We start from the raw sequence: 12,092 nt of genomic DNA, 5'->3' as shown, positions 1-12,092 counted from the left end.
GAACCGTTGGAGAAAATCTCCATTACAAAGGAGGAAGTGTTAGGTTTGTTAGAGAATTTAAAGACTGACAAATCCCCAGGGCCTGATGGAATCTATCCAAGGCTGCTCAGGGAGACGAGAGATGAAATCGCTGGGCCTCTGACGCAAATCTTTGTCTCGTCACTGGACGCAGATGAGGTCCCAGAGGATTGGAGGATAGCTAATGTGGTCCCGTTATTTAAGAAGGGTAGGAAGGATAACCTGGGTAATTATAGGCCGGTGAGCTTGACGTCCGTGGTGGGGAAGTTGTTGGAGAAGATTCTTAGAGATAGGATGTATGCGCATTTAGAAAGGAATAAACTCATTAACGATAGTCAGCATGGTTTTGTGAGAGGGAGGTCATGCCTCACTAACCTGGTGGAGTTTTTTGAAGAAGTGACCAAAATGGTTGACGAGGGAAGGGCCGTGAATGTCGTCTATATGGACTTTAGTAAAGCGTTTGACAAAGTCCCTCATGGTAGGCTGGTGAAAAAGGTTGGATCTCATGGGATAAAGGGGGAGGTGGCTAGATGGGTGGAGAACTGGCTTGGTCACAGAAGACAGAGGGTGGTAGTGGAAGGATCTTTTTCCGGCTGGAGGCCTGTGACTAGTGGTGTTCCGCAGGGCTCTGTATTGGGACCTCTGCTGTTTGTGATTTATATAAATGATCTGGAAGAAGGTGTAACTGGGGTGATCAGTAAGTTTGCGGATGACACAAAATTGGCAGGACTTGCAGATCGTGAGGAGCATTGTCAGAAGCTACAGAAGGATATAGATAGGCTGGAAATTTGGGCAAAGAAATGGCAGATGGAGTTCAATCCTGATAAATGCGATGTGATGCATTTTGGTAGAAATAATGTGGGGAGGAGCTATATGATAAATGGCAGAACCATAAAGGGTGTAGATACGCAGAGGGACCTGGGTGTGCAAGTCCACAGATCCTTGAAAGTGACGTCACAGGTGGAGAAGGTGGTGAAGAAGGCATATGGCATGCTTGCCTTTATAGGACGGGGCATAGAGTATAAAAGTTGGGGTCTGATGTTGCAGATGTATAGAACGTTGGTTCGGCCGCATCTGGAATACTGCGTCCAGTTCTGGTCGCCACACTACCAGAAGGACGTGGAGGCTTTGGAGAGAGTACAGAGGAGGTTTACCAGGATGTTACTTGGTATGGAGGGGCTTAGTTATGAGGAGAGATTGGGTAAACTGGGGTTGTTCTCCCTGGAAAGACGGAGGATGAGGGGAGACTTAATAGAGGTGTATAAAATTATGAAAGGCATAGATAGGGTGAACGGTGGGAAGCTTTTCCCCAGGTCGGTGGTGACGTTCACGAGGGGTCATAGGTTCAAGGTGAAGGGGGGGAGGTTTAACACAGATATCAGACGGACATATTTTACACAGAGGGTGGTGGGGGCCTGGAATGCGCTGCCAGGCAAGGTGGTGGAGGCGGACACACTGGGAACGTTTAAGACTTATCTAGACAGCCATATGAACGGAGTGGGAATGGAGGGATACAAAAGAATGGTCTAGTTTGGACCAGGGAGCGGCGCGGGCTTGGAGGGCCGAAGGGCCTGTTCCTGTGCTGTATTGTTCTTTGTTTCTGACCAACCTAATGATGGTGCAATTTGGTTTTCAAGGCCTGATCTTGTATCTCCCGGCACGGTGCATCAGGGAGGGCAAATGACGCAGTAGGGACTTCATTGCACACCATCTCTTCCACATCACTGAGAAATGCTGCCATGACCAGATTAGTTATTGTATGAAAGGTGCCTTCCCAAAATGACTGGGGGTGTGGGGGAGAATGCAAGACAAATGTTAAAATGGGCTAAAGAAGATGTGGTTCTCGGGTCAGTGATGACAGTGCATGTGCCCTGCTGCACATTGCCCCCGATAAAGACAGCAGCCACGCAGACACCTATGCATGCACGCTGTTGGCAGCAAACAGCCTCCCACTAAAGGGTGAGTCAGAAACCAGCCACCATAAATATAAGATAATCACTAACAAATCCAAGAAGGAGCGCAGCGAGAATGTGCAACTTAACACATGGCTTGCTTGAGGAAAATAGCAAGATACCTTTTTAAGGATAAGTTGGTTTAATATGGTGTCACAGTGGTTCGCACTGTTGCCTCCTTGCGCCAGGAGCCCAGGTTCGATTCCGGCTTGGTTGACTCTGTGCGGAGTTTGCACATTCTCCCCATGTCTGCGTGGGTTTCCTCTGGGTGCTCTGGTTTCCTCCCACAGTCCGAAAGACATGGTGGTTAGGTGCTCAATTCTCCCTCCGTGTACCTGAACAGGTGCCAGAGTGTGGCGACTAGGGGATTTTCACAGTAACTTCATTGCAGTGTTAATGTAAACCTACTTGTGACTAATAAATAAACTTTAAACGAGAGAAAGCACTATAAGAATCCACTGATCAAATGAGGTGATGTAGGGTGGGAGGAGGCTTTCATAGCGAATCAACACTGATATTTATCAAAGGGTCTGTTTTGTTATGTCAACCAATAGCCATGTAATTAAGATTCTGAATAAGGCAGACACAATGACCTACTTTGGTGAATGAATCAAGTCCAGAAAGGCCACATTGACCATACGTGTATTGCTTGATATTGCGCCCACCTTTCTATAAAATGTGATTCCTTCTCCAGCTGCGAGTTCAGAGAATCATAGAATCCCTATAATGCAGAAGGAGGCCATTCAGCCCATCGAATCTGCACCGACCACAATCCCACCCAGGCCCTATCCCCATAACCCCACGTATTTAAACTATTAGTCCCTCTGATATTAAGGGGCAATTTAGCAAGGCCAATCAACCTAACCGGCACATCTGAGTGTGGGAGGAAGCCGGAGCACCCGGAGGAAACCCACGCAGACACGGAGAGAACGTGTAGGCTCTACACAGACAGTGACCTAAGGCCGGGAATCGAACCCGGGCCCCTGGCGCTGTGAGGCAGCAGTGCTAACCACCGTGCCGCCCAACTCTCCACAACTCCAACTCTCTCTCTCTGCTGAAGATCCACTTCCAGTCAGCACTCAGAAAACCCTTAACCCAGCTAGAATGATCACGTTTTGCGAATTGCGGCCATCACTGGATGGGTCAGAAGCCCTCCCTCACACATCCCGTCTGCCCCACTACCCCTCCACCCACAAGAGCATGTGATACCGCTGGGTGATTGAACCTATATCGAAGGCACATCATTGCAGCAAAATGTTGTATTCTGTCCCCCATTATATCTACTTGATGTATGTTACAGGATGCGATACAGCCTCGTGCGTCTGCTGCCTAGCTTGTATTTTTAATTCATTCATTCGATATGGACATTGCTAACAAAAGTCAGCATTTCATCTCCTCCAACCATCCTTGAGAAAGAGGTGGTGAGCTACCTTCTAGAACCACTGCAGTCTAAGTGGTGTAGGTACACCCACAGTGCTGTTCGCAAGGGAATTCCAGGATTTCTGATCCAGCGACAGTGAAGGAACGATGATATATGCCCAGGTTGGCATGGTGTGCCGCTTGGGGAACTTTAACATGATGTTTCTGAGTGACTACTGCCTTGTCTTTTGAGATGGTGGGGGTGCTATTGAAAGCGCCTTGGCAAATTGCTACCGTGCATCTTATAGAGGGTGGAAAGATTAAATGTTGACCGTGATGAATGGGATGCTAATCAAGCATGTGATATATGTTGCACTGAGGCTTCCTCAGCTAAGCCCTAAAACTGCAGCGAACTCCGTCAATGAGGTGAGATTTATTGACGTCAAATTGGCAAATTGTGGTCCCCGTTTTTTAAAAAAAAGCTCTGCCTTTTTAAACCCAAAACCCAAAGCTAAAACAACATGAGCTGGCAATATTGAAGTATGTGAGAAGGTCACACAAAGCCGCAGGGTCATTAATCCTCAAAACATTCTGAGAATAAATAACCTGAACCAAGCCTTTGCATTTGACCTGCTGACTGGAACACTGGTGAACTAATGCACAGTTGTTTCCTCCAACCCTGCAATGACTCTGAATCACATATACCTTCAAGTCATCTTGCCACTGGGTGTGGTAGTGTCGTGGTTAAAGTCATTGGTTAGTAACCTAAAGGTCACGAGCTCAATTGTGATCATTGCCATGATCATAGTGGTGGGGCAGGCTCGAAAAGGCAGTCGCATCTCGCCCTGCTTTTTAACTTCTGTTCTTAACTTGGAGAAATTTGAGAATGGGGTTTGCAGGAGAGGTAAAAATGAGCAAGGAAGCATCAGGGTTTTAGACCCAATGCCAACACCCCTTTGTTAGTGAGGGAGGGCGTGGCTTCCTTATCCAAACTGTCTCTCTAGCTGGGTTGCCAACTTGAGGAAGTGCATTTTTGGAGGCTTCAATCACATGTCACGGAATCATAGAATCCCTACAGTACAGAAAGAAGCCCTATTCCCGTAATCCCACACATTTACCCTTCCTATCCCCTGACACTAGGGTCAAGTTAGCACGGCCAATCAACCTAACACGCACATCTTTGGGGTGTGGGAGGAAACTGACGCAGACACGAGGAGAATGTGCAGACTCTACACAGACAGTGACCCAAGCTGGGAATTGAACCCAGGTCCCTGGCATTGTGAAGCAGCAGTGCTAACCACTGTGCCATCTCCTGGCATCCCTCTTGTCATGGTCCATCCACCAGGCTCCTCCACACCAATTGAAAAGTGAATACACTTTTTTGTTGCTTCATTAGATTAATTTTAACCGTTAGCCAAATAGCCTTTCCCCCATCTCCATATTCTTATTATTAAATAAATGCAAAAAAGCACTTTTTCGTTAATGCCTATGTTTTTTTACCTCTCGCCATGTGTTGTTTACAGCAGAGTCTTAGAATTTAATTTTCTATTATTGGAGAGTAGACAATCCTACCTTCAAGTCAATCTAGTTCTGAGTCTTTAAGGTACTCATTCATAATCTAGGAATTATGATTTTGAGGAACCATTTATGTTTAAAGAAAAATCTCAACACCCTGTGATTAACTGATAGAACGATGGCACAAGATTTCATGTTTTTCAATAAAAACTTTATTGTATATAAAGGAATTAAAGCAAGTCCTATTAACTTAACACTATAGTTTATAATTACTTATGCTATAAACTCAATTTTACTTCCCCCAAGATTTCCCTTGTCTGTCAATCTTGAAGGCTTATTCACTTCTGTAGGGACCAACGCAAGGCCATGCTACAGCCCTCCAGAATTGCCGAGCTATTCTCCATGATTCAAGATTTTATGGGAATCCTTTTATCAGCTTTTTGGCTAAAAACAAACCTTCCACTTTTCTTCACAGATTGTGAATGCCTCTGCCCCTTATTCTGATTACTGACAGATAACCAATTGCCTCCTCATGGCTTAGGATCGTACTCTGCTGCTGCTTTCTGCCACAAGGTTCTGTGAGGACCACTGTAGATTTTTTTCTTCTAGCTTCGAACTAGGCTAATCTTTCAACTGCGTTTTCCCTCCTGAAATCCAAACTGAGATTGAGCTCCGCCAGATGGTGAACAATTTTTGCTGCTTGACAGTATAGCATTTGTCTCCTTTAGCTCTTGAAACCCAGCGAGATGCAGTCTACATCAAACCATAATTGCGGATGGCCTGCTTTCTGGGCAAACACCCAGATAAATTAAATAGAAGATCTGTTGCAACTCCCACAGCCTAGCTCCGAGACAATGTAACGTGCTCTGGGATGTCCTCAAACAGAAAACTAAACACATTGAGTTACATAGAAATTTAGAAACTATGAGCAGCAGTAGGCCATTCAGCCCTTTGAGCCTACTGCACCAGTCAATATGATCATAGCTGATCCTCTATCTCAATTCCATACTCCCAATTTCTCCCTATACCTTGTGCCTACGTCCCACTGTAATGTAAAGGTGCTAAGGAAAGTAAGGTTAACGTGGGACTGAAAAATGGCATTACCCATTCTATGTTATATACAGTCACATTGTAACAGACCTTTGAACAATCTATAAACAGAACTTTTGAGTCAGTAGCCATCCTGTATGGCGGGGCAGCACCATGTGTGACCATACCTTGGAACTCAAAATAATTAAAAGACTACCAATAAAGGGGTCATGTTCAAACATGCAAGATTCATGATCTCATTAATGAGCCACCACCGCAGTGAGGTGCCACATTAAAGAACCCATCTTATGACACATTGTTTTACCTTCAATATTACTCTTTGATTCATATGCATGATCCTTATGGATGATGGATATGATTGCCGCCTCTTCTTCAGACCCCCTGGTGCACACAGCTGCATATGTCATGAATATTGTTCAGAGAGTCACATCTGGTGATGATCTGATCCAGCTGTACAATGTCTCCAGGACATCTTTTGGCATTGTTTGTTCTTTGAGGCAGTGTTAGTTACAGCAGCAAAACTCAAGCCATCTCTCTGTTTTTGTTCATCTTTTCCCAGGCCATGACATTTGAGGCAGGAAGGCCATGCTTCATGGTCCAAGCCTAACCTTGCATTGAAATCCCCAGTAGGTAAAGATATTCTGACTTGGGGATTCTGCTGATGACAGTGTCAAGTGTTCCATAGAACCTGATGGTGGAGCGTGACATTCAAACATAGATAGATACTTATGAGGTGAACCGGCCTGTTTGCGTTGAGAGGCAGATGGGGAAAGCTCATTCTGAGCCATTTAGAAGGGACTTCTATCAATGCGAGTAGCAAGTTCCTGTAATAGTGATCACTTGCCGGTGTGCACCCACGGTATTTATGTGGCTGATATGTTTCAGCTTCTGATCCAATAGTGACTCCCAGGATATTGATGGGGACAGCAATGGCAATCCCATTGACTGTCAGGAGAAGAGTTTTAACAACACCAGGTTAAAGTCCAACAGGTTTATTTGGTAGCAAATGCCATGCTCGGGGGTCACGTAACTATGGAGAAGTCTCGTTCGTTATCGGAATTTTCTATAGACAGAACCTTTACAGAATGAAAATGCTTAAAACCAGTAATGAAAATGCTAGTGCGCAGTGTCTGTAAAGAAAAACATATCTGTTGACATACTTGGCATTTGTCTGACTCAAAGATTATAAAGTCTAATGAGAAATGGCTGTTTATCCAGTGGAGGCCACTATATGATATATTTTTGCACAAGGCATTAAGCTTTTTAATCGGTAAAGGAATCGTGGGTTGTGGGATAAAGCAGTAAAGTGGAGTTGAGAATTATCAGATCAGATCGGTCACTATCTCATAGAATGGCAGATTCGACGGGCTGAATGGCCTACTTCTGCTCCTACATCTGATTGTCTTCTGTTCTGTCTTTTCTTTGGAGAAGTGAGGTTTTTTTTATAGTTCTGGACTACCCAATTTACAAGAGAGGACACAAGAGAAGGGGTTAAAGACTATAGCTTTGCTAAGTGGAGGCAGTAATGTATGATGGTCACCATCCGCTGCTACGTGAACCTGGCTTTCCCCCTCAATGTGAATATTGGACCCTTCTTCTCCCCCCACCCTTTCCCTTGCATTTTTGAGAGGCAAAGCTTTCAAAGAGAATTGGGTAATTCTTTGAAGAGGACTCTTCAGGGTTCTGGGAAACGGGTGAGAGGACGGAAGTTGCTGAGTTCTTGCAGAGAGTAATCACCAACCTGATGGATTCAATGGCCTCCTCTTCCCTCTAATCACTCTTTGATTCCAAGGCGTTTTACCTCTTACAGTGTCAGTGTTGAAGAAGCTTCAAAAGTCCGGAGTTATCTGAACCATGCTTCAGTTAGTGCTCTGTTTGTTTTCCTAACGTATTGCGATTGCTCTCAGGAATTCTACTTAAGAACTCATAGCTGTCTAATTATTGAACTAAAATTGAGATTTGCTTGTTTGAGGTAATTGAGCCTTTTACTGGATTGTCAACCTAGAGGCCAACAGTTCAAATCGCACCGTGGTAAAATGTGAGCTTGAATTCAATAGAATCGGGTCATTTGTGACTCAGCACCAGGGGGGAACACCCCCACAAAAATTACCTTTTTTAATAGGTGAACCAGTTGGGTTTCTAAGAACATCCAAGAAAGCTGCAGTCCCCAAGCTGGTTTGGACCTATTTTCTCTCGATGATGGAGTCTACAGGCGGCACAGTGGTTAGCACTGCTGCCTCACAGCGCCAGGGACCTGGGTTCAATCCCCGGCTTGGGTCACTGTCTGTGTGGAGTCTGCACGTTCTCCCCGTGTCCTCCGGTTTCCTCCCACAGTCCAAAGATGTGCGGGTTAGGTGGATTGACCATGCTGAATTCCCACTTACTGTTAGGGGGCCTAGCTAGGGTAAATGTATGTGGATAGGGCCTGGGTGGGATTGTGGTCGGTGCAGACTCGATGGGCCGAATGGCCTCTTTCTGCACTGTAGGATTCTATGATACATCAAGGAGACATGACCTCAAAATTAGGGCAAGGCCGTTCGAGGGTGATGTCAAAGCATTTCTTCACACAGTGCAGTGGAAACATGGAATTCTCTATCCCAAAAGGCCTGGGGTCAACTGTAATGTCACAACTGAATTTCAGGACATTTAAGAGTTATGGAACTAGTGTGTTTTTATTCTTTCATGGGATGTGGACATTGTTGGTAAGGCCAGCATTTATTGCTCATCCCTAATTGCCCATGAGGTAGTGATGGTGAGCAGCGCTGCAGGCCATGTGGTGTAGGTACACCCACAGTACTGTTGGGGAGGGAATTCCAGTCTTTGACTCGGCGACAGTGAAGGAGCGGTGCTATATTTCCAAGTCAGGATGGTGAGTGGCTTGGAGGCGAACTTGCAGGTGGTGCTGTTCCCACACGTCTGCTCCTTGTCCTTCTAGATGGTGGAGGTCACAGGTTTGGGAGGCTTGGCGAGATGCTGGAATTGGAAAATTAGATGCAAATCGGCTCTGATCTAATGAATGAGCACTCACGGTCTTGAGGGGCTGAATGGCCTCCTCCTGTCCCAACGTTGCAATGTGGTTGTATCTTAATAAATAGCAAGCTATTCAAGAGTTAGCGTGACTAGGATGAGTAGTGTTAAAGCTGTTTCCCATATATTGAAAACAAATGAGCAAGAGAAAGCTACAGCACGAGTCTCTGACCTGCTGTGTCCCTATTTCTACCGGGGTGGCACAGTGGTTAGCACTGCTGCCAGGGACCCGAGTTCGATTCCTCACTTGGGTCACTGTCTGTGGGGAGTTTGCACGTTCTCCCCGTGTCTGCGTGGATTTCCTCCGGTTTCCTCCCACAATCCGAAAGGCGTGCTGGTTAGGGGCATTGGCCATGCTAAATTCTCCCTGCGTGTACCCGAACACTGGAGAGTGGCAACTAGGGGATTTTCATCGTAACTTCACTGCAGAAACATTAAACTTTACCAACATTTGTAAAGTGTTGCAAATTTCCAGCGTCACAGATCCAGTGCTGGGAAAGGTTTACATTGGAGGAGGCATTGCATAGTCTTGTATGGTGGATAGATAGGTGGCTGTGTGACCAGCTCAAAGATCTCCAAGAATTTGTTTAGAATTGGCACTTTTGATTTGTCGCAATATAGAAGGTCGCTTTGTCTTAGTATTTTCGAAACACTGGTTTAATTTGAGCCTGTTATGTGCATAATTACCAGCAAAACACTGTCATCAGTGCTGGTTCCAAAACACAGTTGTTGGTTCAAGGTGGAAAAATAATAAAGGTATAAACTCATGCCATCAGTCTTCAGTCTGAAAATGAGTAATAATTCAATTTTCTTTCTTCCGCGTATGGAAAGTTCAGTTTAAATCCTTTTTCGGTACCGTTTCTTAGAATGTGGTTTAATCCAGCTCATAGAATTTCGCAACATTGACTTTGTTAAATCTCAGAGCTGGCAAATGAAGTCTGCCCACGGTTTAAAAAGTTCAACATGCATTGTTTCCAAACAGTATGAAAAGTCAACAAGGCTAATTCCACCCAACCGGGAAACAAAAACCCTTTTAGCTCCTGTGTCTGAGGAATTGAAGCCAATTCTTTTATATTGTCGCTCAATAAAAATGTTCTTGGAAGCCAGTGAGTTGTACAAATCTGACATTTTATTATCCAGATTTTATAGCCATGATCTCACTGGAGTGCCAATGTTTTGTACTTCATGTACAATAGAAGTATGCTGGCATCAAATGAGAAGTCGGGAAATCACTTTTAAGCTCCTAGCATCTTGCATTGTAACTGATCCATGCCCTGATTTGTAGATTACATTTGTTTTCTCTTTCCTTTTTGTACAAGCCCCTCGCAAAAATGTTGAAACTCTGTCGCTGGTTCAAAATCCATGCTGGTAGTCGCAAAAGATTATCTCTCGTTTTGAACACAAAACCTTGACATAACTCCAAAGAAAATGCAGTTATATAGCACCCAGCTAAGTGGCACGGCGGCACAGTGGTTGGCACTGCTGCCTCACAGCACCAGGGACTGGGTTCACTTCCTGGCTTGGGTCTCTGTCTGTGCGGAGTCTGCACGTTCTCCCCGTGTCTGCGTGGGTTTCCTCCCGGGTGCTCTGGTTTCCTCCCACAGTCTGAAAGATGTGCCGGTTAGGGTGCATTGGCCGTGCTAAATTCTCCCTCGGTGTACCCGAACAGGCGCCGGAGTGTGGCGACTCGGGGATTTTCACAGTAACTTCATTGCAGCCTATTTTAATGTCAGCCTATTTCTGATCCCGCAATGTTCTGGAGAGTTTTACAATCAAGAAATGCTTTTTGAAGTATAATCATTGTTGTAATGTCGGAAACACCGCAGCTGTTTTCCATCCAGCAAACACCATGAATGGCAATGTGATAAAGGCCAAATAATCTGCTTTTAGTGATGTTGATTGAGGGATCAATATTAGACAAAACACCAGGGAGAATTCCCCTCTTTTCAAATAAATAACACCTTTCATCCACTGGAGAGGACAGACCGAGCACTGGTTATGTGTCTCACCTGAAGGGTAGTATCTCCAACAGTGTAGCATTCCCTCCGTACTGCAAATCATAGAATCCCTACATTGCATTTGGTGTATTACGCCTGCCCTGACAACAATCCAATCTTATCCCGTAACCCCACATATTTACCCTACTAATCCCCCCCCCCTTCGCCCCCAAATTGACCCTAGTGTCACTGGGATTAGCAGGGTAAATGTGTGGAGTTATGAGAATAGGGCCTGGGTGGGATTGTGGTCAGTACAGACTCAGTGGGCTGAAAGGCCTCTTTCTGCACTGTAGGGATTCTATTACACTTGAAGGTCAATTTAGCACAACCAATCAACCTAACTCGCACATCTTTGGACTGCGGGAGGAAACCGGAGCGCCCGGAGGAAACCCACGCAGACACGGGGAGAACGTGCAAACTCCACACAGACAGTGACCCAAGCCGGGAATTGAACCCGGGTCCCTGGCGCTGTGAGGCAGCAGTGCTAACCACTGTGCCGCCGTGCTACCCTGTAGTGTCAACCTGGATTTTGATGCTCCAATCAGTGGGGAACTTGAACTCTCAACCTGCTGACTCAAGTGGTGAGAGTCCTACAGTGTGAGCTCTGTTGACACTACCCCACTCATTGCTTTGGGTGATACTGATTTAGGTCATTGTCTGTGCTTCTCTGAGGGAGAGAGCACAGTCCAACAGTGATGTCCTCAAAGTCCCTCATTTACCAGGACGTAATGTACCCTGTTGCAGTCAGTGATCCAATCCTCGGCGTTCTGTCCTTTTCCCTTTGCAATGCAAAACACACGCCCTGGCTGAAAATGAAGGGACATTAAAAATCAGATTCAAACAGTGTGCATTTATATGGTGACTTTGACAGAGAAAAAAGTCCCCAAGGTTCTTCACAGAAACGTATTCGGGCACGCAATCTGCGCAAAGCAGGAAATATGCTGAAAAGCTTAGTGAAAGAAGTGCAAAGGATACGTTACATTGCCTGAAGCAGCTCATTGACCTTGCTCACTGTAAGCTCATTCCTCATGAGCAATTCAGTCTCTATCATGTACGATAGTTTGTGGAGGGAGTGTAGAACCATAGCAAGGAGGCCATTCAGCCCATCTTGTCCATGCTAGCCTGAGGACAGCCAGAACGGGAAGAGAAGCAATAATTAATTTGAGATGGATTT

At 45.4% G+C, this 12,092-nt stretch overlaps 1 protein-coding gene across 1 annotated transcript in view; it reads left to right on the top strand.

The window, feature by feature from the left end:
• Positions 1-12,092, top strand: part of LOC144507864 (inositol 1,4,5-triphosphate receptor associated 2-like) — a 121,270-nt gene that overhangs the window by 36,402 nt on the left and 72,776 nt on the right. The gene's annotated exons all lie outside the window — the stretch shown is intronic.

This window comes from Mustelus asterias, chromosome 19 (assembly GCF_964213995.1).
Source record: "Mustelus asterias chromosome 19, sMusAst1.hap1.1, whole genome shotgun sequence".
NCBI classification, from domain to species: Eukaryota; Metazoa; Chordata; class Chondrichthyes; order Carcharhiniformes; family Triakidae; genus Mustelus; species Mustelus asterias.
Note: the sequence above shows the minus strand (reverse complement) of the source record. Positions and strands in the feature narration are given on the sequence as shown.